The 26,481-nt window shown below is 49.3% G+C and overlaps 2 long non-coding RNA genes across 3 annotated transcripts; one reads left to right on the top strand and one right to left on the bottom strand.

Annotated features, from left to right (window-relative positions):
• LOC133240036 (uncharacterized) lies at positions 1–8,514 on the bottom strand. The gene is made up of 2 exons (XR_009734076.1): positions 8,195–8,514; positions 1–1,155 (listed from the first exon to the last, which is right to left on the bottom strand). It is a non-coding gene; the product is annotated as an uncharacterized LOC133240036 (long non-coding RNA).
• LOC133240037 (uncharacterized) lies at positions 4,354–24,785 on the top strand. Of its 2 annotated transcripts, XR_009734077.1 has the most exons (6): positions 4,354–5,157; positions 12,074–12,185; positions 13,512–16,834; positions 19,688–20,037; positions 21,528–23,854; positions 23,973–24,785. It is a non-coding gene; the product is annotated as an uncharacterized LOC133240037 (long non-coding RNA). The 2 variants fall into 2 exon arrangements; XR_009734078.1 differs by lacking the exon at positions 23,973–24,785 and having other exon boundaries at positions 13,512–16,829; positions 21,528–23,276.
• The last annotated feature ends 1,696 nt before the right edge of the window (positions 24,786–26,481 follow it).

Raw genomic sequence — 26,481 nt, 5'->3', positions numbered from 1 at the left:
CTGTTTTCAACAAGTCATTTTGGGGCTTCTGGGTAAATTGTATGTAAAATATTTATTCTATGGAGTCACTCAAGAGAAATGGTATACATCGCCATTTTTGGAGATTTGTGATTACAGCCAGACCAGGCTAGATAGGATAGAGTCTGAGAAAAAATTCAAAACCTCGACCACCTAAGCAAACGTGGCATTCAGGCTGGAGGTCCCCCGGTCCCCCAGCGTCTCTGAAATACATGGATCACCAGAGGGACCATGACCCATGGATTCAAAGCTTGACCTATTTCCTCTGGGCGCCCCCTTCCTTTTCCTTCTGGGTAGAAGCCTTTTTTTTCCCCCACAGGCTAGGTCTTGTTCCTGCATTTTCTGCAGTGGGTGGTTATCACTCCGTTCAAATACATTCATATTTTTTTTCTTTTCCAGGCTTGGGGGCTGGGGAGGGGATTGGCTGGCTGTTGTAAGGAAAAATTGTGGCTATCTAAAAGCAAGATGAAACAATCGAGAAGATTATGTTTCAGAGAGACAGAACTGGCTGGGCCTCCTTGGGAGATGCCTCTGAACTGTGCAGGGCCCGAGATGGGATTAGACACAGCCCGGCCCGATGCCCACTCAGCTTGGGGCTCTTTCTGGCCCCTCTCCTCTGGGGAGAGCCTGGGAGAGAGGGCAACCGTGTCGCCATTATCTCCCCGAGCAGACAGTGGAGGTTGGGGAGGGGAGAGGTTAAACACTGGTGTCAGTGTTTGGGGAGTTTGGGGAGTCGGTCCACAGAGAGGTGGGGGGTCGGGAAGGGGGGAAGGTGAGAGCCCTGGCAAGGCTGACCCAGAGCCCAGGGAAACAGGCTGGCCTCGCCTGCCTCCCCAACTCCAGACCCTACATCTGCGTGTTGGCGGCTGTGCTGTGATCTCCCGCCTGCCTCCTTCAGCCCTGCGGTTTGGCACTGGCCTCGGCGCTGGAGCCTCATACACGGGATGCTCACAGAGGATGCTTGTCAAGGTATCCTGATCGTGCCTTGCCTTTGGCTTCCCTGGAAATCCTCTGCTTTCAGAATGCCTTTCAGGGCTGGGCCCCAGTTCTTCACATGGCCTGAAGGGTTGCTAATTTTCTTACAGCAAAGGTAGAACTGATTTTGGGGAAGAAGTCTTGCAGCAATCAGAATCATACCTGAAAAGGGGTAGAAAAGGAAGCATGGGCTTACTGCAAAGGAACCCCTTTGAAAATATGGGGTTACCAGAAAGTAGTAATACATGACATGTTTTTGTGATATATACATGGTATATATTTTTTTCTGGAAATATTCCAAAATAATTTTGCCAATAAGTTAGTACATTTGGGGTAAGGTGTGCAGCTTCTCAAAGTGAGTGGTCATTTTGTAGCATCTGGTCTGCACACAGAGTGTTTGTCTAGAAAGAAAGGCTTGTTTTCTTCCTCTGTTGTCATATCCCCCATGATGGACTCTTCCTCAAGAGCTGAAGAGAGGCTCTACTCACAGCCCCGAAAGGAAAAAAAAAACCAAAAAAACCCCAGTTAGCTCCCAAGTTGGTTGCCAGGATCCCTCCTTGGAGGAATCCGCCACCTGAGAGGATGGGGAGAACAGCCTGCTCTGGGGTGAGACGCAGGCAGGGACGCCGTGAGGAGGCCTGGCTGGGATTGGGTCCACCTGGTAGCTACTTAGTGATTTATTTATTTGGCAGTTTCACTCCTGACTTCCTGACTGAATTTAAAACCTCCCTTCTTGGGCTTATATTTTCCTTAGCTCTAAAGTAGAAAGAAAGAAAGAAAAAAAAAAGAATGATTTCTCTGTACAATCCAATGCTATAGAGATGACTGTGAAATTCTCTGGGCTCAGAAAAGGGAAAAACAGAGAAAGAAGCAGAAAATCACAACAGAGCAGAACAATACACAGACAGGACTGGCAGGGAATAGGGAGGAAGGGCAGAGATGGGAGAAGAGCTGAGAAGGGAGAAGAGAGGAAGGGAGTGAATGCAGGGATGAGGCAGAAAGGAAGTGCGGAGGAGAGAATGGTCTGATCAGACCCGAGCTTGGGGCGCCCGAGGAGCCCTGGCAGCCCTGGGGAGACAGAGAGAGATCTGCTCTGAAATCTTCAGGGATCTATTTTCCACAGATGTGCTGGGTACAGAATTCCAAGGCCTGGGAAAAAAACCAAATTGCCATCTTCCTGTGGTACAGGGCTGTGGGGCTGGATGGAAGGGAAGGAAGCCATCTGCAGAAGGAGAAAGTGACAGGTTTCCACCTCTGGCTTGCTATGTGGACCTCGAGCTAAGGCAGGGTGGGAAGAAGACAGACTCTCAGGTTGGGGGGAGTATATGCAAAAACCTGCAAACATCTAAAGAGGGGTTAAACTCTAATGTATATGAAATCATATGTATAAAAGTTAAACACACTTTGCTTTGCTATAGAACAATGTATTTTAGGGGGCTCCCAGGTGGCTCTAGTGGTAAAGAACCCACCTGTCAATGTAGGAGACATGAGAAACTCAGGTTCAATTCCTGGATCAGGAAGATTCCCTAAAGTGGCAAACCACTCCAGTATTCTTGCCTGGAAAATTCCATGGACAGAGAAGCCTGGGGGGCTACAGTCCATGGGGTTGCAGGGTCAGACACAACTGAAGCAACTTAGCACACATGGTGTATTTTTTAAAAATCGCTATAAAAACAATCAAAATAGAACAATTAAATTCTAAAATTTATATGAAATCACAAAAGACCCAGAACTGCCAAAGCAATCATGAAGAAAAAGAACAAAGCTGGAGGCATAATCCTCCCAGACTTCAGACTATACTACAAAGCTACAATAATCAAAACAGCATGGTATTGTTATAAAAATGAACATGCAGATTAACAGAATAGAATAGAGAACCTGGAAATATACTCATGCACCTACAGTCAATTAATATAGGACAATGCTAATGCTAAGTCACTTCAGTCGTGTCCGACTCTGTGTGACCCCATAGACAGCAGCCCATCAGGCTCCGCCGTCCCTGGGATTCTCCAGGCAAGAATACTGGAGTGGGTTGCCATTTCCTTCTCCAATGCATGAAAGAGAAAAGTGAAAGTGAAGTTGCTCAGTTGTGTCCGACTCTTAGTGACCCCATGGACTGCAGCCTACCAGGCTCCTCTGTCCATGGATTTTCCAGGCAAGAGTACTGGAGTGGGGTGCCATTGCCTTCTCCGAATATAGGACAAAGGAAGAAAGAATATACAAATAGAGAAAAGACAGTCTCTTCAGCAAGTGTGCTGGGAAAGCTGGACAGCTGCATATAAATCAATAAAATTAGAATGCTCCCTCACATCATATACAAAATAAAAATTAAAAAAAATTCAAAATGATTTAAAGACCTAAATATGAGACTCGATAACTTCCTTGAAGAGAAAATAGGCAAAACATCCTCTGATATAAATCATAGCAATGTTTTTTAGATCAGTCTCCCAAGGCAAAATAACTAAAAGCAAAAGAAAGTAAATAGGACCTAATCAAACTTAAAAGCTTTTGCACCACAACTATCAACAAAATGAAAAGGTGACCAATGGAATGGGAGAAAACATTTGCAAAGGAGACCAACAGGGCATACTTTCCAAAATGTATCAACAGCTCATATGAGTCAATATCAAACACCCAGACAACTGAATCAAAAAAATAAGCAGAAGACCTAAATAAACATTTCTCCAAAAAAGACATACAGATGGCCAACAGGAATATGAAAAGATGTTCAACACTGCTAATTATTAGAGAAATGCAAATCAAAACTGCAGTAAGGTGTCACTTCATATCGGTCAGAATGGCCATCATCAAAAAGTCTACAAACAATAAGTGGAAAGGGTGTAGAAAAAAAGGAACCCTTGTATATCCTTGATGGGAATGTAAGTTGGTGTCGCCCCTATGGAAAAGGAAAGGATCCTCAAAACTAAAAATAGAACTACCATATGATCCAGCAATCCTCCTCCTGGGTATATACCCCCAAAAAGACAAAAACTCTAATTTGAAAAGATACATGCTCCTGAATGTTCATAGCAGCACTGTTTACAACGGCCAAGAAATGGGAGCAGCCTAAGTGTTCACTAACGAGATGATTGGCTTAAGAAGATGTGCTCTCTATATATAATATTTACATGTATATGAATATTAGCCATAAAAAGAATGAAACGTTGCCATTTGCAACAATATGGATGGCCCTAAAGACTGTCACATGAAGAAAATCAGATGGAGAAAGACAAATATTATATGGTATCACTTATATGTGGGATCAAAAAAATAATACAAATGAATCTGTATATATAAAAAAAGAAATAGACTCACAGACATAGAAAACAAACTTTTGGTCACTAAAGGGTAAAGGGAGAGGGGAAGGATAAATTAAGGGCATGGGATTAACAAACTTGTTTGTTAAAAAACTATACAAACTATTTTTCATAAAATAGAAAAGGGAGTTACATTCAATATCTTGTTGTACCTTAAAATGGAGAATAATCTGAAAAAAAAAAACAAAACCGGAATCACTTTGCTATACACCTGAAATTAATACGATATTGTAAATCAACTATAGTTTAGTTAGAAAAATCGAGGTAGAAGATCCAGCCCTATGATGGGTGGACACCTGTGTGCCCACTGGGGGCTGCCATCCTGAAAAGGTACCAGCCTTGCTGTGAGCGGGGAAGGGTCTTTGGAGCCCTTGCTGACACACTTTGTATTAATAATAGCATCCTTGTATGCCCAACCCGAGAGAGAAACAGGCAGCTTCACTGCACGATCTGACCCTGGGATGAGTATTTAAAGTCAGAATATTGTGGGAAATCACAGGAAGCTACCAGCACATTCAGCCACCAGAGAAGGCAATGGCACCCCATTCCAGTACTCTTGCCTGGAGAATCCCATGGACAGAGGAGCCTGGTAGGCTGCAGTCCATGAGGTCGCTAAGAGTTGGACACGACTGAGCGATTTCACTTTCACTTTTCACTTTCATGCATTGGAGAAGGAAATGGCAACCCACTCCAGTGTTCTTGCCTGGAGAATCCCAGGGTCGCGGGAGCCTGGTAGGAGGCCGTCTATGGGGTCGCACAGAGTCGGACACGACTGAAGCGACTTAGCAGCAGCAGCAGCAGCAGCAGCATTCAGCCACAGGTTTGCTTCCTCCTCCCAGGAAAGGAGGTGGGTCCCCTCCCAGGAGTAGCAATTTCAGGTCTGCGTAGAAACGGAATCCGAGGGTTGTTCCAAGGGATGCCCGGTCCTTGGATGAGATTTCCTTTCTCTTTATCCCTCCAAGGGGAGAGTGTGGAGATCCCAGGGGGAACCCCCAGTGCGGGGAGGCGGGGAAGGGCAGGAGTCGCTGGCTGGGCTGAACTGGGGAAGCTGACGAAACGCAACCCCCTCTCAGCCCGGTCGAGCGCCCACTTCCCGGCGCCTCATCACCCCCAACCCGCTGTAACGCACGGTGTAATCTCGCGTCTAAACACCGAATTACAGCAAACCAGGGGGAAAAAGCCCCGAAAGGAAGAATTAATTTCTGCTTCCCCATGCAAATCCTTTGGCCAGTCATTGAAGGTTCAGAGCAGGACCAATTCAGCTCCTTGTGCAAATTCCAAGCTGAAGGCATTTAGAAAAGGAGAGAGAGGGAGAAGGAGAGAAATTGAATGGATTTACTTTTCTAAGCACCAGCATTAACAAAGGTTCCATTTTCCATGGTTATGGGTCTGGCCAGCCGGCTCTCCCTGACGAGCTCTCCAAACACATGTGCTGGCCTGTTGAAAAGGCCTCACTGTTGACTGACAGATAATTGAAGTGACAAATTGTTTCATTGTATTTGGCAGGGAGAGTGCTGTATTAGATAATTATGGGGAACAGAGGAGCTCTGGGGTCTCAGGTCACAAGACATGCCTGACCCTATTTTCTGAACGCTCTGAATGGAGTCCTGGGTCCCAGAGGACCTGAGTGAGGGGCTCTTTTTTTCTTGATACTGCGTTTTTGTGTTTTTGGTTTTTTTTTTCCTTCCCCTTTACCTTCCCCTCCCCCTCCCGGCTCACCCCTCCCCCTCTTTTCCGATCTAGTGATTAAGAGCTGAAGCATATAGAGACCTCCAGGGAGAGGGGGCCCTGCTCTCGCCCCCATCTCACCCCAATGCCAGTTCCTGGCCATTTAGGAAAATAGCTTGTGGATTTTATCCACAGGAGCAAGTTTGCAAACTCATCATCCTTGGTTTGGCTGCCCACAGCAGCATGAAAGGAGGCTGGCTGGTGTGGAGGGATGGGGGCTGGGGTCAGGGAGTCCCTTCAAATGGCTGGGGGCCCATCCTGCCAGAATAAAGGGGGTAAGGGGTTTTCTGTGTCATCAGGTGTTCCTGCCTTTGGTTTACCTGAAGAAAAATTAGGGGGTGAAAAAGAGCTAAAGATTATTATTAGGTAGTAGCACAATCTCTTTTCCCAGCTAAGCCCCAGGAGGGTTATACCATTTCTCCCCTGGAGAAACAGGGGAGCCCTCAAGTTGGAGAACTCCCCATCTGGCACTCTTTGCCTCAAACAGGAGGGCCTCCTAGGAGATAATGAAAAAAAGTTTCTGTGAGGTCAAATACAAATTGTGTCCACCTCTGCCTTTCGAGAAGCTGGAAGCACATCATGTGTAAGGGGTACGTGGATGGGTGGATGAGTGGATGGATGGATGCGTGGGTGAATGGATGGATGGCTGGGTGGGTGGGTAGATGGGTAGATGGGTGGATGGGTGGGTGAATGGGTAAGTGGATGGGTGTGTGAATGAGTAAGTGGATGGGTGTGTGAATGAATAAGTGGATGAGTGGATGGATGGATGGGTGAATGGGTGAGTGGATGAGTGTGGGTGAATGGATAAGTGGATGGGTGAATGGGTATGTGGATGGGTGTGGTGAATGGGTGAGTGGTTGGTGGATGGATGGATGAATGGTTAAGTGGTTGGTGGATGGATAGATGAGTGGATGGATGGAAGGGTGGGTGAGTGAATGGGTGGATGGATGGATGAATGGGTAAGTGGATGGGTAGATGGGTGGATGGGTGGGTGGATGGATGGAAGGGTGAATGGGTAAGGGGATGGGTGGATGGATAGAAGAGTGGATGGATGGATGAGTGGATGGATGGGTAAGGGGCTTCCCTGTGTCACACCTCCTGTCCTCCCCCACACACCAGGCAGTCATTCTCAGGAGTGGGAGGAGAGGCCCAGGGTTTGAGATGCCTCAGATGGTTCAGGGAGAGCCCAGAGCAGGCCAGATGGGCCAGGAAAGAGCCTCCTTTCTACTTTACAGGAGTGAGTGGCTGATCTTCCTGTCCTCAGCCTGTAGCAGCTCAGGAAGAGGTGGACAGTAGATTGGAGTCCGAGGATTTTCAGTCTAAACCTCTCTTGTTTTCTATGGAGCTTTGATGTTTCAGAAGATTCACTTTTCTTTCCAATGGAAAGGTATTAGAATTATACACACTCTCAAGATTTCTCAGTTTCAGCTGAATTTTCACTCCACCCCCCTGGACTTTCCCCCCCTGCCCTCCCCCCCTTTTTATTTTTTAATTTTTCACTCTTAAATAGAAGGCCAGAGGAGAACCTCAGAAGATGATTGTCGTTTGGTTTCTAAAAATAATAATAATAATAATAATAATGGTGGGAATACCTGAAAATTTCTGCAGTGTATGTGACCCATGGACTTTCTCTGACTGTTTAAAAAATCCAATAACTTAAAAAAGAACAAAAAATCTCTCCAGTGGCTTTAAGGCAGTCATTCCCTGGGTCAAACTCTGCTGTGCTCAGTTCAAGACTGGTTTTGACTGACTTACAAAATATATATTCTGTGTGTGTGTGTGTATGTGTGTGTGCACGCGCGCTAAGTCACGTCCGGCTCTTTTGTGACTGCATGGACTGTAGCCCACCAGGTTTCTCTGTCCATGGAATTTCCCAGGCAAGAATACTGCAGTGGGTTACCATTTTCTTCTCCAGGGGATCTTCTCAACCCAGGGATCCTAGCTATTAACTGGAGGGGTTGTGAGTGTGAGGGGAAGGGAACAGAGCAGCACAGGATCAGCAGTGAATAAAAAGGTTTTAGCATCTTGTGATAAGATTACAGCATGGCTCTATGGCGAGTTTTCAAGCATGGCTGTTCTCAATTCCCTGGCACTTGCGTGCTTCTCATCTCATCATGAGATGGACTCAGATTCCCTTCCTGTAGGACTGACCTTACCCGAACAGTAGGATATAGCGGAAGTGACTTTCAAGGACTTTTATGGCAAGGTCATGAGCACTTTGCAGCTTCTCCGTCTGGGTCTCGTAGAATAGTTGCTTCTCGGGACACTCCTTCTTGGGACATCCCTTCTTGTGGCCCAGCCAGCATGCTATGAGAAGCCGTATGGAGAAGCCACATGAAGTTGTTCCGGTCCTTAACCAACGGACCTCCAGCTGACAGTCAACTGGCAACTGTCATCCGTCTGCCAACTGCCAACTGCCAACTGTCGGCCATCCAGTTGAAATGGAGAAGGACCCTCTGGGGCTTTCCCGGGATGGAACTTCCACCCACCCCTATGTCTTCTGCCTGGTTTTTGTCTGTAGAAAAACTTGAGTCAAAGAATACATTTAATCAGAGAAGTCAGAAAATGTAGATGCAAAGGAAAGCAGTAAATAAGATAAAATAATAATGACCGAGTCATTAAGAAAAGCCAAGGACCCTTAGTTCCTCCTCAAGGGTTCTCGATAACACTCTGAGCCATATTCTTTGAACTGCTTTGTAGATACTGAAACCCTTACCAGGTGGAAGAAGTTACTATTAGACTGTAGCCATGATACAAGCTGACACCGTTCCAAGAACTGGCCTCAAAGAAATGGGAACAGACTAACCCTTGAACTAAAGATGAACTGACTTAAAACAGTCAAGAGGACGCTGATCAGACCACAGATGACCAATTTCAACATAACTGTTATAGCTGACTGTTCTTTTCTGCATGTAGTCCCCTTCCTCTGTCTATACACCCAGGAAACTCCCCTTTAAAAACTCTGGCCCAGTGCTATATGGGGAGGGGACGAGAGGGGAATTGGCCTTTGGGCATGAGTCTGCCTTCTCCCCGGGTTTCCAGTCTCTGAACAAAGCAACCTTTCCTTTCTACCAACACTTGCCCCTCGAGTCTTGCTTTTCAGCCGTGAGCAGACTGAGCCATTAGAAGACTTCAGCCCTGACCCCTCTCTATCCGAATACAACCCAGGAGACATCTTAAATGAGCACAGCCCAACTGCCCCATCAACAGACACACGAGAGGCAGTAACAAATTTTTGTTTCAAGCCACGATGTTTTGGAATTGTTTGTTAATCAGCCAGGTGACCAGCACATACACACACAAAATGAGGCTCTGGCTCTAAAACCTTGTCTCAGGGAAGGAGCTAAAGAGAGAAGGGGGACTCCAGAAGAGGTAGGAGAAATAGAGTACTGTCTATGCACAGTAGATAAAGCAGAGACCTAGAAGAAGGAGGCAGAAATTCTATGGTCCAAAGGATGTTTCAGCTGATGTAAGACGTGCCGCTGGCCCCACATGCTTTGAAGTGCTAGGGGAACAGCGGCATGTTTTTCTCTCCTTCGTATTAAAAGGGTGCTTTTCCCTATGAAATCCATCTGAAGGACTCACCATGTTAGGCAGCCTCTCCTCCCCATCCTGTGCAACTGAATGACAACACACTCGTTTCCCTTGACGGGAAGGGAGTATAATGTATGGGGTTCTCCGTATGGGGTAAGTAAAGGTTGAGGATGTTTTCACGAACCTGAGTGATGAGTTTTGAGAGTTCGCATCCAGAAGCTGGAGAGATTTGCAGAAATCCAAGGTTCATCAGGAAAACAGTCTGGGGACTCTGTCAGCTCAGTCCCTTGACCCTACACAGTGCTGGATGCAGGAGCAAGCACAAGTCAGCGACATCGAAGGTCCTTGCTTGGGGTTCCCATCTCTCTTGCCCGGTGGACTTATTTCTTGTTTCCTTTTCCCTGCTTTTCCATCCCATTGCACCTTCTAGCAGAGACCCTTCCGGGGTGCTTTAAAGACCTCTTTGGAAATGAATGGTCTCAGCCCTTTCTGGTTCTAAACCTCCCTTTCGGAGTCAGGCTCCCAGGTGGACCTGCATCCAACTCTGGCAAACAGGCATGCCCTCCTGAGGCCTCAGCCTGGAGGGAGACTGCAGGCAAAGCACTCTGCTAGCTGTTTCTTCTGAAAGAAGAACAAAGAGGAGATGGATTTTCCTCGAGAAAATTCAATATGAAAAATTCAGATTTCATAGAAGGTAAATTAGAGAGCTATTCATGCTGTAGGAGGTATTCCTTTAAGCGTCCACCAGTGCATTTAAATATAATTTGATTTTAAACCTTCACCAAAGTAGGATTTCATCAGGCTGTGTTTACCATGTAAAGTGAGAGGGACAGATGTTTATAAGAAGGGAATCTAGCAGAAAGTGCCTCAGTCTAGAGACAAAGGGAACCCTTGATTGATTTCTCAGAGGGGGAGATATTTTTCTACCTTCTGGAGTTGAAAACAAACAGCCAAAGAGGTGGACAAAACAGGCTTTCTGTCGTCAATTCACTTCACCAAGTGCTTTGTAAAAGAACCTATATGCTCCCATTTGGAATATGCCAAGTAAAGAGTTTCAAACTAGTAAAGTATACGTACTAGGAAGAAGCCTTCTTAAAAAAATATAACAAGGTGAAACAAATTTTACTATTGTAAAGGGGGTAACATGAGGCAATATTCTTTATTTCTTTATTCCATATCATCTCTATAAAAATAGGCTGATACTCTTAGGTCTCAGGAATGGAAAATGAATTTTGCCGAATTATCTACACAGAAATGTCTAGATCTATCTGTGAAGACCTTTAGATTCTAAGTTAAACTTCTCAGACAAACTCATTCTCAGGGTAAATCAAAATCAAATCCAAACAACCAAGCTAAACAAATAGACCAGAAGGAAAAAAAAAAAAAAAAAGCTGACCATAACAAAAACAAAAGTGAAAAAAAATTTAAAAAATAAAAGGCTTTGTGGAAAGAAATTACAGTTAGGGTGGAGGAGAAATGGAAGCCTAATTCGATTTGATTCCATGTAATTCAACTCAACCCAGCCCACTCCAGCCCAACCTAAACCAACTCAACCCAGTCCATTCCAATCCAATCCAGCCTCATCCAACCTAATCTAATATTTATTGAGTGCCTACTATATGCTGGCAGACTGTTAGATTCTGTGGATTTGGAATAGAGTGGGACACACACTCTGCTCCCAAGCAGCCCTGTTTGCAGCATCTGCAGAGGATCAGATGTACATTCATATATGAGAAGAGGTCCCGGGCTCGTCCACTGCTTCCTGGCCCTCTGGGAAAGCCCTGCCCTTATGACCCCACCTCTGCGCTGCCAGCTCGGGGCCAGTGCCTTCTTACCTCTGCACAGATGTAAGCTCCACGCGTATGGCCGGGGGTGGGGGTGCACGGGGGCAATGTGCCTGGTCAGATAGAGCACATCTTTTCCAGCACATTTGCTAGAACTTAAATTTCATTTATGACCCCTTTTATTCCTCTCCCACTGTCAGCCTAGCACAAATAATAATTATTAAAGCCCTTTCCCCACTATCGAAATAAAATACAGCCAGAGAGCTAAAGCACAGGCAGTCCATTGAGAGCTGACTGAAGCTGGGTAAGGCCAATAATTCAAAACAGATGAACGAATGGCAAATACTATGGGCTCAGTATCCCAGGCTGACCTGACCTTTGAAACTTGCTGAAAGTTATCCTTGAAATTCCCCAGAACTCCTTGAATAACTTCTGTAAAAGGCTTATTTATCACAAAGTCATAAATAATATTCGCTAGGTATTTGCTCCATCCATCTAGAAAATGAACGAGGCCAGAAGGCGTGAGCTCAGTGGCTGAGCTGGGGTGGGGGTGGGGTGAGCCAGGGTTGTGGGGTAACCGCTCACAGCTCTGGGGAGAAACTACAGAGGGGCTGCAGCTTTCCATCTTCCGTACGTGGGGGTGGCGGGGATAACAGGAGGGTTGCTCGAGGAATTTGGTTCAATACAGCAGATTTTAATTTCATTGCCTCTATGCAGAGGTGGCTGCAGATGGCTGTCAAGAGACATAGCTCTGGCAAATAATTCAAGTGATGCTTTTACAATCACCAAATTGTTTCTGGGCAAGATCCCAAAGACCCTTCCTCTTGAGGTAGGTGCTCTGCAACTGCCTTCTGTGAACGCTAGAGGCACGAGTCATTCATTCATTCATTCAACAAATCTATCCAAAGGCATCATCCTCATTTTTTGAGGGCTATAGAGATATAAAGGATTCGATTACATCTTCCAAGGAATCTTTGTCATTAGAGAGACAGAAAAATACTCAAACATCTAGGATACTATGCGGAAAGCGATAAGCATCTTAGGGCAGGAACACAGACAGGGCACTAGGAATCCAGAGGATGACTTCCTGCTTATGGGGGCAGGCAGTGGTAAGAGGGGGGCAGGGGAGGAGATGAGAGGATTTCTAGAGGAAACCCCACCGAGCGGAATCTCAAAGTCTGGGAAGGATTTAGCAGGGCAGGGGTGAATCCTTCCAGGATGAATGGAGTGTGAGAAGATCAAATATAGACAGATACAAGGCTTGGCCCCAAACAGGCTATGAATTTAAAGAGGGGTTGGTGGTGGGAAGGGAGGCAGGGAAACGAGGACCACTGAAAGTGCTTCTCATAAGATCTAAGGAAGACGGTGTTGCAGGAATGAAGAGAAAGGGATGCTCCACACCTATTATGCAGGGTGACAGACAGAAGTTGGCATCTAATCGTGTGGGTGTTGCGGGGTGGGAAGGCAGATGAAGGGATCCTCAAGCAGTAATGTTAAGATCATTTCCTTTCTCCAGTGTGTGATGCTATTAAAGATGATGGTCTTTAATGGTCACAGTCTGAGTCTGCCTGCAGGGAATTGGGGGTCAGCAGGGAAGTTAGGAAGTGATGCCTGCTTGGGGGAGAGAATCACAAAGGACAATCGACTGTGTCTTAGGCAGCTGACAGCTGGGGCCAGGGAAGGTGTGAGGTGTTTGCAGGTGAAGGGGATGGAGCCCCCGTGGGGAGAGGCTGAGGAAAGGGAGGGGTAAGAAAAGAAGGGGTGAAAAGCCTGCAGGAGGAAGCCTGGGCTCTCATGAGCGGATGTCCGGGAAAGTCGAGGTGGGGAGAGAGGGGAGTCAAGAGAGTGCCTGGGGAGTTCCCTGCTGGTCCAGCGGTTGAGAGACTCCAAGCTTCCAATATAGGGGCCAGGGGTTCAGTACCTGGCTGGGGAACTATGATCTCACATGCTGTGTGGTTAAAAAATAAAATAAATAAATGAATAGGGGGAAAAGTAACTTAAAAAAAATGAGCTTGTCCTCCCTCGGATGAGGTCAGAGGACACAGAGAGCCACCTTGAGATCTGGGGAGGTGGTTGGTGCTGCACCAGGTTGGCAGGGAGCAGTGGTCAGGACCTTCTGCCTCACGTTTTGCCTCTGTTTTTATTCTTTATCCAGGGCTGATGTTGAAGCTGAAACGCCAATACTTTGGCTACCTGATGAGAAGAGCTGACTCATTTGAAAAGACCCTGATTCTGGGAAAGATTGAGGGCAGGAGGAGAAGGGGACGACAGAGGATGAGATGGTTGGATGGTATCACTGACTTGATGGACATGGGTTTGGGTGAACTCCGGGAGTTTGTGATGGACAGGGAGGCCTGGCAGGCAGCAGTTCATGGGGTTGCAAAGAGTTGGACACGACTGAGCGGCTGAACTGAAGGTCCACTGGGCTCAGCTGGGAGCTGTGTCTCCACCATTCCTCCCTGGAGTACAGAGCTCTGAATTGGGTGGCTGGGCTGTTTGTCTTTTCTGGGGAAGCGAGCCCTTTGGCAGGATGGTGGCTGGATAGATTGGAGAGGGTAGGTTTGCCATGCCAAGGAGCTCTGCCCCGCAACACTCTGAAGACCCTGCTTGCATTTCTGTGTTCTTCGGTGGCCTTCTTGGTGACCCCCAGAGGACACGTGCTGTCTGCAGGGCACAGCACAACTGGCTGTGATGGAAAGCTCACTAGGAGCTTGACACAGTTCCTGTTCTTATCCTAGAGTGTTAGAGCTGAACGGGGCCTGAGGGGTCATATTGACCAGGGGCCTCCTACCTGTCTGTCCAGGAAACCAGGTCTGGACTGAGTGTCCCAGCAGCTGCTGGAGAAGCCCTCCAGGGTCACGGAGGGAGCCTGGTGGTGCAGCTTGGGTTGGTGTCTCCCTGCCAGGGCAGATGTGATGCCGGGCTTCAGAGATGGAGTGGGGAACCAAGCTGCTAAAAAGGTGCAGAAATGACTCATGGAGGTGATCTCCACCTGGCAGGACCATGAGCTGGGGCCTGGTGGCTCAGACAGTAGAGGATCTGCCTGCAATGCCAGAGACCTGGGTTCAATCCCTGGGTCGGGAAGTTCCCCTGGAGAAAGGCATGGTAACCCACTCCAGTATTCTTGCCTGGAGAGTTCCACAGACAGAGGAGCCTGGCAGGCTACAGTCCTTGGGGTCATGAAGAGTTGGACATGACTGAAGCAACTAACACGATGATGCCTGACATAGAGTAGGTGCTTAATAAATATGAGTTGAAATTTAAAAAAGTGAGGACATTCATTAATTCCATTGTGATTAGAGAAGGAATAAAGTTTGAGGAATTAGGGGTTTTGATTATGAGTTCAGTCTCCTCTCACTGCACCATAAGCTTTTCCTCCCCAAACATCCCGTTTCTTAAGGACTTTGTGTCTTCAACAGCTGCATGTCTTTCTTAAGCTTCTTAAAATTCCAGAGTCTTCCTCCAGGCCTGAGCGACTCAGTTTTCTTTAGGCACCCGGAGTGTTAGACCTCCGTTCACTGTTCACTCACTCACTCCTTATTCAGTAATTCTTTTTCATTCTTCCTCTCTCTTTCTTTTCCTCTTTTTTCAATTACACCATGAAGACATTGTTAATTGGTCATCTATTGTAAGTCAGGTAAGGAAGAGACATTCTTGATGTTCCCTGTAGGACTGTGTGTAAACAAAAGGCAGCCTGGTGACTCTTGTCCCCAGGTGGTGGGTGCCCAAGTGGCCACGATTCGCCCCTGCCTGAACTCACACCATCCTGCCTGCTCTCTGACCGCCCTCCCCCTCGGAGCCTGGGCTTTGTCACGTGACTTGCTCTGGCTGCCGGGAAACCAGCAGAGGCTGAGAAGCACGTGTGCGGTGAGACCGGTCCTCTCCCCATTTTCAGAACCTGTGTCTGCCGCCATGTGAAGAAGCTTCTGGTAATGGGAGACACTCTCCCTGGTTGTTCTGTCATCCTGGTCGGCCGTCTGCCATCAACCAGATGTGGAAGTCATCCCATTACATGTCAGGGCTGTTTATGAAAGTGAAGTCGTTCAGTCGTGTCCAACTCTTTGTGACCCCCTGGACTGTAGCCTACCAGGCTTCCCCGTCCATGGGATTTTCCAGGCAAGAGTACCAGAGTGGGTTGCCATTTCCTTCTCCAGGGGATCTTCCCGACCCAGGGATCAAACCCAGGTCTCCTGAATTGCAGGCAGATGCTTTACGCTCTGAGCCACCACTTCAGTTCAGTTCAGTCGCTCAGTCGTGTCCAACTCTTTTCGACCCCATGAATCGCAGCACGCCAGGCGTCCCTGTCCATCACCAACTTCTGGAGTTCACCCAAACTCATGTGCATTGAGTCAGTTATGTCATCCAGCCATCTCATCCTCTGTCATCCCCTTCTCCTCCTGACCCCAATCCCTCCCAGCATCAGGGTCTTTTCCAATGAGTCAACTCTTCGCATTAGGTGGCCAAAGTATTGAAGTTTCAGCCTCAACATTAGTCCTTCCAATGAACACCCAGGACTGGTCTCCTTTAGGATGGACTGGTTGGATCTCCTTGCAGTCCAAGGGACTCGCAAGAGTCTTCTTCAGCACCACAGTTCAAAAGCGTAAATTCTTCTGTGCTCAGCTTTCTTCACAGTCCAACTTTCATATCCATGGCATCTGGTCCCATCACTTCATTGGAAATAGATGGGGAAACAGTGGAAACAGTGTCAGACTTTATTTTTGGGGGCTCCAAAATCACTGCAGATGGTGATTGCAGCCATGAAATTAAAAGACGCTTACTCATTGGAAGGAAAGTTATGACCAACCTAGATAGCATATTAAAAAGCAGAGGTATTACTTTGCCAACAAAGGTCTGTCTAGTCAAGGCTATGGTTTTTCCAGTGGTCATGTATGGATGTGAGCCACCAGGGACACCCATCATCCTTGAGAGGCTGTGAAAAGTGAGCTTCTAATGTCTTTCCAACTAAAAATTTATTCTTGCATCAGAATGTGCCATGCTTTAGTCCCCGAATCATTCTCCAGCTATGGATCTCACTTTATTTTGTTCACACTTCTTTTTAAAATTTTAATTTTATTTATTTTTTAATTGAAGGATCCTTGCTTTACAGAAGTGTGTTGGTTTCTGCCAAACATCAGCATGAATCAGCCATCGGTATACATATGTACCCTCCCTCTTGAACCTCCCTCCCATCTCCCACCCCTTCCTACCCATCTAGTTTGTTACAGAGCCCCCGTTTGAGTTCCCTGAGTCATACAGCAAATTCCCATCAAAATCACCATCTGCAGTGATTTTGGAGCCCCCCAAAATAAAGTCTGACACTGTTTCCACTGTTTCCCCATTTATTTCCCATGAAATGATGGGACCAGATGCCATGGATATGAAAGTTGGACTGTGAAGAAAGCTGAGCGCAGAAGAATTGATGCTTTTGAAATGTTGTGCTGGAGAAGACTCTTGGCTATCTATTTTACATATGGTAATGTAAGTTTCCGTGTTACTCTGTCCATTCATCCCACCCTCTCCTTCCTCCTCCCCTTGTTCACTCTTTCAAAAAATTTTTTTACTTATTTACTTGGTTGCACCAGGTCTTAGCTGTGGCATGCGGGATCCAGTTCCCTGACCAGGGATGGAACCCAGCCCCCTGTATTAGGAGTGTGGAGTCTTAGCCACTGGACCATCAGGGAAGCCCCTTGTTCACACTTCCTTGAAAGCCATTTGCTCTCTTCCAACCTCTGGCTTGAAATCAACAATAACTATTTATTGGCCTCGCCTCACAAGACGCAAAGTATGAGCAGTCTCCACCAAATTCCCCGGTCTACTGGGAGTGGGTGCAGTGGAGGAAGAAGTGTGCATATCCCGGGTACCCCCAAGGAGCACGGGAGAGCTGCTCCTTCAACCAAGGAGCCTTGCAGACTGGGCTCCACTCTGTCAGGCACCCGAATGGAGGGAACCCGTCACCCTCCATCCACAAGGAGCCTTAAAGGGCCAGGGATGGCCATCCTATTGCAAGGCCCCAAGGGGCAGCATCTCTGTCCGCCCACTCAGGAGTCTTCCCTGGGTGAGGGCAGAGTCTCAGCTTCTGGGGCACGAAGACCCAGCTGAGGAATCTGTGTTTTGTTATAAGAGGGGATGATTCCAGAGGGTGGAGTTGGAGCCTGCTTTGGGGATGCTCTGTGATTCAGTGGTCCCTGCATTCGTGGGGTGACTTCTAGGGCTGGGGAGACTGTCAAGAAGATGGATAAGTGATGCAGATACATAAGTAAGGGGTGGTGGTTATAGAGATGCAGTGACAACAACAGGGGGAATCAGGCGTCCCTGGCCCTGCTAGCAGGGTGATGGAGCTCGCAGTGCTGTAGGGCAGGGTTTGCGCTCAGCCAGCCTTGGTGCTGCCCACTTGCACAGGGCACCCTTTCTCTGGCTCTCCCACCTCCAACCTCAAGCTTCTTCACTCCAGTCATCCTGACAACACCTTGAACATCCAACACCCTCTCCTGCCAAATCCATGTCCCTTCCTCTGTCACAGTCCTTCTGGGCTCTGGTCTCTACCAACAGACAGTTCAGCCCAGATAAAGGCAGCCCGGTTAATCTGTATGCTACTGCAAGTGTTCCAGTCCCAGATAATACACTCATTACTGCAGGCACGTGGCCGGGCTCTTGGAGAAGGTCATGGGGCTGGGGTTTGGTTTGTACCTGGGGATCCTGGGGAGAGCTTGAACAGATGGGGTCTCACTACCTCTTAAGCCATCATGAGGGTATGGCCATTCAGGCCTCCTCTGTGTGTCTAGCGCTGACCTCTGAGCTGGGGCAGCAGAAAAGTCACAGGCTTTGGAGTCAGATGAATCTGATTTGGCCCCTTACAAGCTCTGTGCCTTACAGTTTCACTTCATGCCTCTGGACCTCAGTATTTCGCATCTGGATAGGAAAGTATCTCATCTAATAGGAAAAGTAAACCTTTTCCTAGCAAGTGTGGGCTTGCTGTGAGAATTGGAAAGAATAAATGAAAAGTAGTTACCCAGGGTGGGTCCCTGCCAAAGGCAGTTCTGGGATGAGGGGGTCGTCCTGCCTGAAGCCTTGGGGACACAGGGTGCCCCCAGGCTCAGGGCTGCAGGCTTGGCTCTGGAGTCAGACCCCGTGGGCTCCAAGGCTGGTTCCAACACTTATGAGATGTGTGACTTTGAGAAAGCTACTTTTCTGGGCCCTGGTTTCCTTATCTGTAAGGGGACAATGTCAGTCCTTATGTCATAGGGATTAAGTAAGGGATCTCGGAGTATGATGGAGCTGGCACTGTACCAGGCTAGAAGCATAGTTTGAGGGGGCTGGGGGAGGACTTCACAGGCTGCCCGTTTTGTCTCCTCTCTCTCAGTTCTGTCTCTCGCCAGTGGCGGGGTCACTGCTGGGCAGAGGCACTGGGGAGCAAGCTGTGGGGCGCGGGGGGCTCAGGGTGGAGGTGCCCGCCCCATACTGCAGAGGGCAGGGGTTCTCAGGGTGTGACGGATCAGAGCATCTCACCTTAAGAGGCCTGGAGAGCTGCAGACAGAACTTTCTGGGAGGGACAGCCTGGGGCCTGGGGTGTGAGAGGTTTGGCATGCAGGTGGAAGGGGAAAAAAATTCAGCTCTTTTTTTAGCTCCTGGGTGTGTTAGAGCATTATTAATATACTAATACATTATCTCCATTAGTCTTTGTGGATTCCCGAAGGTATGTTATTGCGTTTTTAAAATTCTTTTTTGGCTGTGTCATGTGGCATGTGGGATCTTAGTTCCCCGACCAGGGATCAAACCCACGCCTCTGCAATAGAAGTGCGGAGTCCTAGCCACAGGGGAAGTCTTGGGTATATTATTATCACCCCGCTTTGCAGACAGGGAACCTAAGGCAGACTGGTTTCTATCTGCTGAGGTCACATGGAGAGTGGCTGAAGGGAGAGGGACTAAGCCAGGTGTTTGCTGGGCTCCAGAGCTCCTCCTGGGCAGAGGCTGGGCCGCGGCTCCAGTGGCTTCAGCATGATCCGCGGATCCTCCAGTTACCAATGAGGCCAAAGCGAGCCGTGTGACTAGGGTTCAGCTAGATCCTTGGGGTGTGGCTCCGCGAATTGGTCAATCAACAGACACAGGCAGACTCCAGCTTCTAACGCAGGCTCGGGGCAGCAGGGGAAGGAGACCTGCTGAGCTTGCCGACTTGGAGCGGAGTCACCAGCTCGGCGTTTGCTGAAATCACCTCTGAAACTCCGGATGGTAAGGCATCACAAACCCTCCCTTTTTCTCTTCTCCTGAAACTGTTCTTGACCACAATTTCTACTGTCCGTTTGTTTTGTTGGGTTGTTTCTCTTTCTCCTGCAGAAAGGACACTCAGATTGAAAAGACAAGACAAACAAAAGCCTCAGTGAGATAAGAATTGCGGCTGATGGAGTTCTGGCTAACTGAAGCATCCTGCGGAAGGCAGCTTTTATCCCTGTCACTCAGCATCGGTTTAGTGTGTATCTGCCGTCGCCACTGACAACCAGCGAGTCCTGTGTGTGGTCACGTTACCTTCTGGGGTGTGTCCGTACCAGGGGATAAAGGGGCCCAGCAGATGGGTCTGTCCCTCCCTGATCTCCTGTAGGGTCAGTGGCCCTTGGAGAGGAAGAGGACCTCATGGGGCCGAGCCAGCCCTGCTCTGCCTTTGCATGTTTTCTGCGCAGTGATCCCAGGTCTGTGTGATGGATGCGGCTGAAATGGGTACCAGGTGCGGGGAGGGGAGGGAGGGAGCCATTGAGAGAAGGGCTGCAGGTCTGGCATCTTCAGTGGGCGAGGCCTCTCTGGTTAGGAGCTGGCTGTCCCCAGGGCCTTTTGTTTATCGTTCATTCCTGTGTCTTCCTTCCTCCTTTCTCCTTTCCCCTTTTTCCATCCACCCATCCATGACACTCTGTAAGAGATGTGGGATGACATGTATAAGACGAGGTCCCTGCCCTTTAAGAGCCTCCAATCTAGGAAGATGGGTGTGTGTGATAAAGACACACACAAAGCAAAGCAGGAAAACAACAGCAGGGCTGTAGAACAGAGCATAACGGGCTTTCAGGGCAGAGGTCTTGCTGATGCGGTCAGGAAGAGAGGTGAGCGAGTTGAGCCTGGAGGGGTAGGTGACGGGGTTTCAACTGATGGAGGGGACAGGATCAGCCTGTCAGGGATCAGAAAGAGCAAAGGTCAAGGTGGGAGGGTGGGAAGCCTGTGGGTGTCCAGGGAAAGGGGAGCTGTTTGGTTTGGCCTTGGAGGAGGATGAGCGAAGATAAAGATGGGGGAAGTTTGGAGCCAAGTTGCAGAGGGCCCTGACTTTAGGCTTTGCTGGGAGAGGCAGTCAGGATCCACACAGGGTTTCTGGCTGGTGGGTGCCTGTCTTGAGCGGTGTTGACACATAGCTGGCAGGGACTGCAACACCAGAAAGGGCTTTCCGTGGCTCTTCTTGGATGCCCAGGGGCGAGTCCGCACCCACTGTTGCTCCCTGACCCGGAGGTGCCTGCCATGACTTGCCCGGTCACTCCTCCACTGTCCCAGCACTGCAAGCCGCTCCCATTAAGGTGAGGATCCACAGAGGAAGCCCCGCCAGACTTGACTAGATGACTAAGTGATGGGTCACCCTTATGGAAGGAAAACATTGACCAGAAGAACCTGTCCAAGGGAGGCAGAGTTTGATACAATTAAACTTTGTCAGAGACAGAGAGGAATCGCTTGGTAGATGTACATGTCCCAGCCATGACCGGAGAAGGCAACGGCACCCACTTCAGTACTCTTGCCTGGGAAATCCCATGGGTGGAGGAGCCTGGTGGGCTGCAGTCCATGGGGTCGCTAAGAGTCAGACACGACTGAGCGACTTCACTTTCACTTTTCACTTTCATGCACTGGAGAAGGAAATGGCAACCCACTCCAGTGTTCTTGCCTGGAGAATCCCAGGGACGAGGGAGCCTGGTGGGCTGCCGTCTATGGGGTCGCACAGAGTTGGACACGACTGATGTGACTTAGCAGCAGCAGCAGCAGCAGCCGTGAGGGTCCTTTTTTTTAAAAATGCATTTTATCAAAGTATAGTTGTTTTACATTGTGTTAACCTCTGCTGTACAGCAAAATGATTTCAGTTATGTATAGTTATATACAAATATGCACACATTGAGTTATATATATGTATACTTACATAGCTATGGTTTTTCAGAATTGAACCATAAAGAAGGCTGAGTGTTGAAGAATTGATGCTTTGGAATTGTGATACTGGAGAAGACTCTTGAGAGTTCCTTGGACAGCAAGGAGATCAAAGCAGTCAATCCTAAAGGAAATCAACCCTGAATATTCACTGGAAGGACTGATGCTGAAGCTAAAACTCCAATACTTTGCCACCTGATGCGAAGAATCGACTCATTGGAAAAGACCCTGATGCTGGGAAAGATTGAAGGCAAGAGAAGGGGACAACAGGGAATATGCTGGTTGAATGGCATCACCGACTCAATGGATATGAATCTGAGCAAAGTACGGGAAATAGTGAAGAACAGGGAAGCCTGGTGTGCTAGAGTGCATGGGATTACAGAGCTGGACACGACTGAGTGACTGAACAACAGTATATATACAGATATATATATACACATATACGCATTCTTTTTCATGTTCTTTTCCATTCTGGTTTATTACAGGATATTGACTCTACTTCCCTGTGCTGTAGAGTAGGACCTTGCTGTATCCATTCTCTCCATTTGATAGTCTGCATCCGCTAACCCCAAACTTCCACTCCATCCCTCCCCCACACTTCCTTGGGAACCACAAGTCATGATTGTCTTTTTGAATGAGAGGTGAGCTTAGTTCTTACAAAACTTTAAAGAGTGTGAAAAGGTATTTTGTCCACAATAATTATCTCTCCCCCACCACTGCCCTAGGCCTTGGGCACCGTTAGGCCTTCTTCTGGTTCAAGGACTACACGGCCCCCAGTGTATAAACTCTTACCTGGGAAGGGGAACCCACAGAGCTCTGGGGTCCTGACACCTCAGGATGAATGGACTCCTCAGGTCAGCAAATCTGTATGCTGCCAGCTTCCGAGGACCAGCACCCAGGACTGGATGGATGCAGAGTATTTTTAACAAACACTGAACAAGCATCTACTTGTTAAGTGTGCCAGCGTCTACATCGGAGCTGGGACTGGGGAAATAAAGATGAATACATCTCAGTCGCTTGCAGTAGCTGTTCAGAGGATCCTGCAATCTGGTGAAGAAGAAGCATCGCTAACGTTCTGCAGGGGATGAGGACTGTTGACAGGTGTTGTTAGCTTCTCCATGCGTTACCTCCTCTAAATGCATTAATGCACCCTTGTAAGAAGCTACTAGGATTGTTATTATTTTAGGCTGAGGAAAAATGCTCAAAAGCAGGTATACATCGTGTTAAAATCAAATGAGGGAGAGCTGGGGGGGTGGGCAGGGGTTGGCGCACGACCGGGTGCGGACTTAGCCAGATTCCAGCATCCACGCTGAGTCTGCAGGGTTAACAGATAGGAAGGCTGTTCTAAAACCCGACCTCCATGGTGAGGTCAGGAGGAGAGAAGCCAGCCAGACCCTGGGGCAGGAGAACAGAGCCGGGGGGAGGCAGGGCAGGCCCTGAGGTGGCCCAGGGTGGGTGGCACCCTGGGCCCACATGGTGCTTGGTGCGTGAGAAGCACTTGGTCAAGGCTGGAGGAATTTGCTCTTTTTCTCTCATCAGTGAATTCTGGGGGCAGGATCAAAGGAAGGATGGTGGGAGGCCTGCCACCCCACTGTGGGGTTGACTCAAGTGGCCAGAACCCAGGTCCTCTTCTCACGGAACCTGCCAGCCTGCAGATTTACGAGAGAATCAATGTAATCCCTTCACTCAGAGGCCATGGTAAACTTTGATGCAACCCTAAAACTACGTGGAGAATAAAAGCTTCCCCTGGTGGATCCTGGGAGGATGCGTGTGTGTGTGTGTGTGTGTGTGTGTGTGAGTGTGTGTGTGCGTGCACTCAACCAAGCTCCCTCAGTCCCATGCAAACATGCGGGCTCCCTTTTCTTGGAGGAGGTCAGTGACAGCCCAGCCTCCCATTCACAGGTTGGAAAAAGGGCATTAATCTTCTTGACGTGGCAGGGGGGTGAGGGCTTGGGGGCCGGAATCCCTCAAACTGGGACATCCCTGGGAGCAGAGAGACCCTTGTCTCCTTCGACTGTGAGAATAAGCTTTGGTTCATAAGCCCAGGACATAAAGTTGGGGGGCTTGAAGAAAATCAAGTAGCATTACAAAAAGTAAATACCGTCTCCCCTCTTTCTTCTTATTGCCTTTTTTAGGGAGGTAAATAAGGGCAGACAGGGTTTCCCTGCTGGCTCAGATGGTAAAGAATCTGCCTGCAAAGCAGGAAACCTGGGTTTGATCCCTGGATTGAGAAGACCCCTCGGAGAAGGAAATGGCAACCCGCTCCAGGAATTGCCTGGAGAATCCCCATGGACACAGGAGCCTGGCGGGCTACAGTCCGTGGGGGTCGCAAAGAGTCAGGTACAACTGAGTGGCTAACACTTTCAGTTTCACTTCAAGGGCAGACAGGGAGTGGGCTCTGTGCCCTTGGAGGAATTCTGCAGTGTTTTCTGAGAACAGACATCCGTGTCATCAGCAGGAGGGGCAGAAAAGGCAGGCCTGACGCAGTCTGAACTTGCGTGCGGAGCATAATTCATATGGCCAACAGCTTGTGCAAACTGCTGGCAAGCTGGCGAGGCCTCACCTTTCTCGAATGGAGTCCTTTACCTGGATGTTGCTACCTCCCTGAATCCTCTCTGTTCACCTGGGCTCTGCAGCCACAGCGGGGACTCGGATCCCGTCCATGCGGGACGAGAGCGGCAGGATTGGGAGTGAGGCGCGGAGTGGGTGGTCAAGCACCTACATCCATTGGGTACAGTTACCCTCTGCCCGCACCCTCCTGACTCAGGCCTGGGGGCTTCTTTTCCTGCCCCATCCTTGCCCCAAGTCCAATCTTCCCTCCCGTGGACCACCTAGACCCCTCTCCCTCTAGCCCCGACTTAACCCAACATAGATTCTGCCTCTTTCTCAGCCCCACACCATGAAATACGGGCTGGGCCCTCATTGTTTCACTCGAGGTCCTGGGGGCTTTGCCCCTGGCGGGGACGTTGGAACTGTCCTGCTCCAGCTCTGCAGGGAAATGTCACTTCTCCCAGCCTTTCAGATGGAACCCTCCTGCTTGGTTCTTTTCCCCAGAGCACCTCCCACTTTCTTAACGTCCTGCTTCCTGGCATGTTGGTTCCTTCCTTGTCTCTCTCCACTGGAAAGTCGGGCAAGAAGGCAACTGGTCGCTTTGCTCACCACGGCAGCCCCAGTGCCTCGAACGATGCCTGTCTGCCTAAGGACTAGAGATGCTTGGGGTTGCTCAGTGGGAAGAACGAAGCCCGGAGCCAGCCGTGCAGACCTAGGACTTGGCTTGCGTCCTCTCCTCCACACCCTGGGTGATTGCGGGCGGGTCCAACAGCTTCCCTGGGGCGGCATGACGGCAGCCCTTCCTCCCGTGACACCAGGGCCCTGGAGCGGGGCACGTTAGGGACTCTCAGGCTTGGCTGGCCAGCCTGCCTTGGCAGCCGGTGCCCCGCACACAGGGGAGATGCTTGGGTGCGCCCGGGGCTGCAAAGTTCTTTATGGAGCCACCGGAGCAGGCTTCGTTAGTGAGGAGAGGAACAAGAAACAAAGAACGACCTTCCCAATTATTAATAAGGCAGCAACCCCATCCATCTTAATGAGACAGGGCGGGAAAACCCAGCGGCCCGGCAGCGGGCACACAATGGGGCACAATAGAGACCTTGCTCTCCTTTTAGAAAGGAGGAAAGAGAGAGAGACAGACAGAAGGGAAAAGCAGCACAGACTGGAAAGCCAGTCCAAACGTCCACCTCCATGGCCCTCGTAGAAGGTGTCCCCCATGGGCCGTGGCCACGGATGTCGGAAAAGTGCCAAGGCTGCCGTGGTCCTCTGCTGGCCGGGCTGGGGCTGTTTCTTCGGTGGGTGGGGGATGGAGTGGTGCTCGGCCAAGTGAGAACTTTTGATTCCTGGGTGCAGATCTAGCAGCACAGGACTTGGTACCCGAGAAGGGATTTCAAAAAGTTCTGTTAACCTTTTCAGCTAGCAGCTCCCCTCCCCCCACCCTGCCACCACCACGTGTGTCAAAGACTTTCCGAGTCCTGGATCTGGGTCCTTCTACTGGTCCGCTGAGTGACTTTGGGCAAAGCGTTTAGGGGCTCAGGCTCCATTTCTTCAGCACGAATTCACCTCCCGGATTTGCTGAGGTTCTGCCAAGCTCATCAATGCACCAATGAGCCTCTAAGCATCTGACACAAAGGAGGGATTCCGCAAACTCTCCTTGGATCAGAGTCTGAACCTCATCTCAGCTGGCAGAAGGCACACAAGGGCTCTAGGCTGCGGCTGGGCTACCTTGATGGCGGGTCTGCCTCGTGTCTGCCCTGATCGCCATCCCCTGGACCCCCTGAGGGCCCAGCACGGAGTAGCTGAGTGGATGACAGAAAGGCCAGGGCTCCAATAAAGTTCTCAAGACAAGATGCTGATCAAGTGTTGGTCCTGCCCTGCAAGGTGAGAAATCGTCCCTCCTTCTGGAGAAAGTTCCCTGAAACATGGAAACCCCATCAGCCTTGAGGGTCCTTCCCTCCATCCCCTACAGGTCCCCCAGGCTGCGAGCTCCAGCTGGGAGCACCAGCCGTGCTCCTCTTCTTCCGGTTGCAATTCTCCACCTGCAGGAGATGGTGGAAGGACGGACGGAGGGAAGCAGCACACCTGGGCATTGGAACCCCGACAGGTGGGGGCACAGAGAGGGAGTGGCCTGGAGCCCAGAGTACTCCAGTGGGGTGACAGCACTCGGACACGCCGTTCTCATCTCCAGCGGGGTGACGGCCCTTGGACATGCCGGTCTCATCTCCAGCGGGGTGACCATCCCTCGGACATGCCGTTCTCATCTCCAGCGGGGTGACGGCCCTCGGACACTCCGGTCTCATCTCCAGTGGGGTGACCGTCCCTCGGACATGCCGGTCTCTTCCCCAGTGGGGTGACGGCCCTCGGACACGCTGTTCTCATTTCCAGCAGGGTGACGGCCCTCGGACACACCGTTCTCATCT

This window comes from Bos javanicus, chromosome 27 (assembly GCF_032452875.1).
Source record: "Bos javanicus breed banteng chromosome 27, ARS-OSU_banteng_1.0, whole genome shotgun sequence".
NCBI lineage: Eukaryota > Metazoa > Chordata > Mammalia > Artiodactyla > Bovidae > Bos > Bos javanicus.
Note: the sequence above shows the minus strand (reverse complement) of the source record. Positions and strands in the feature narration are given on the sequence as shown.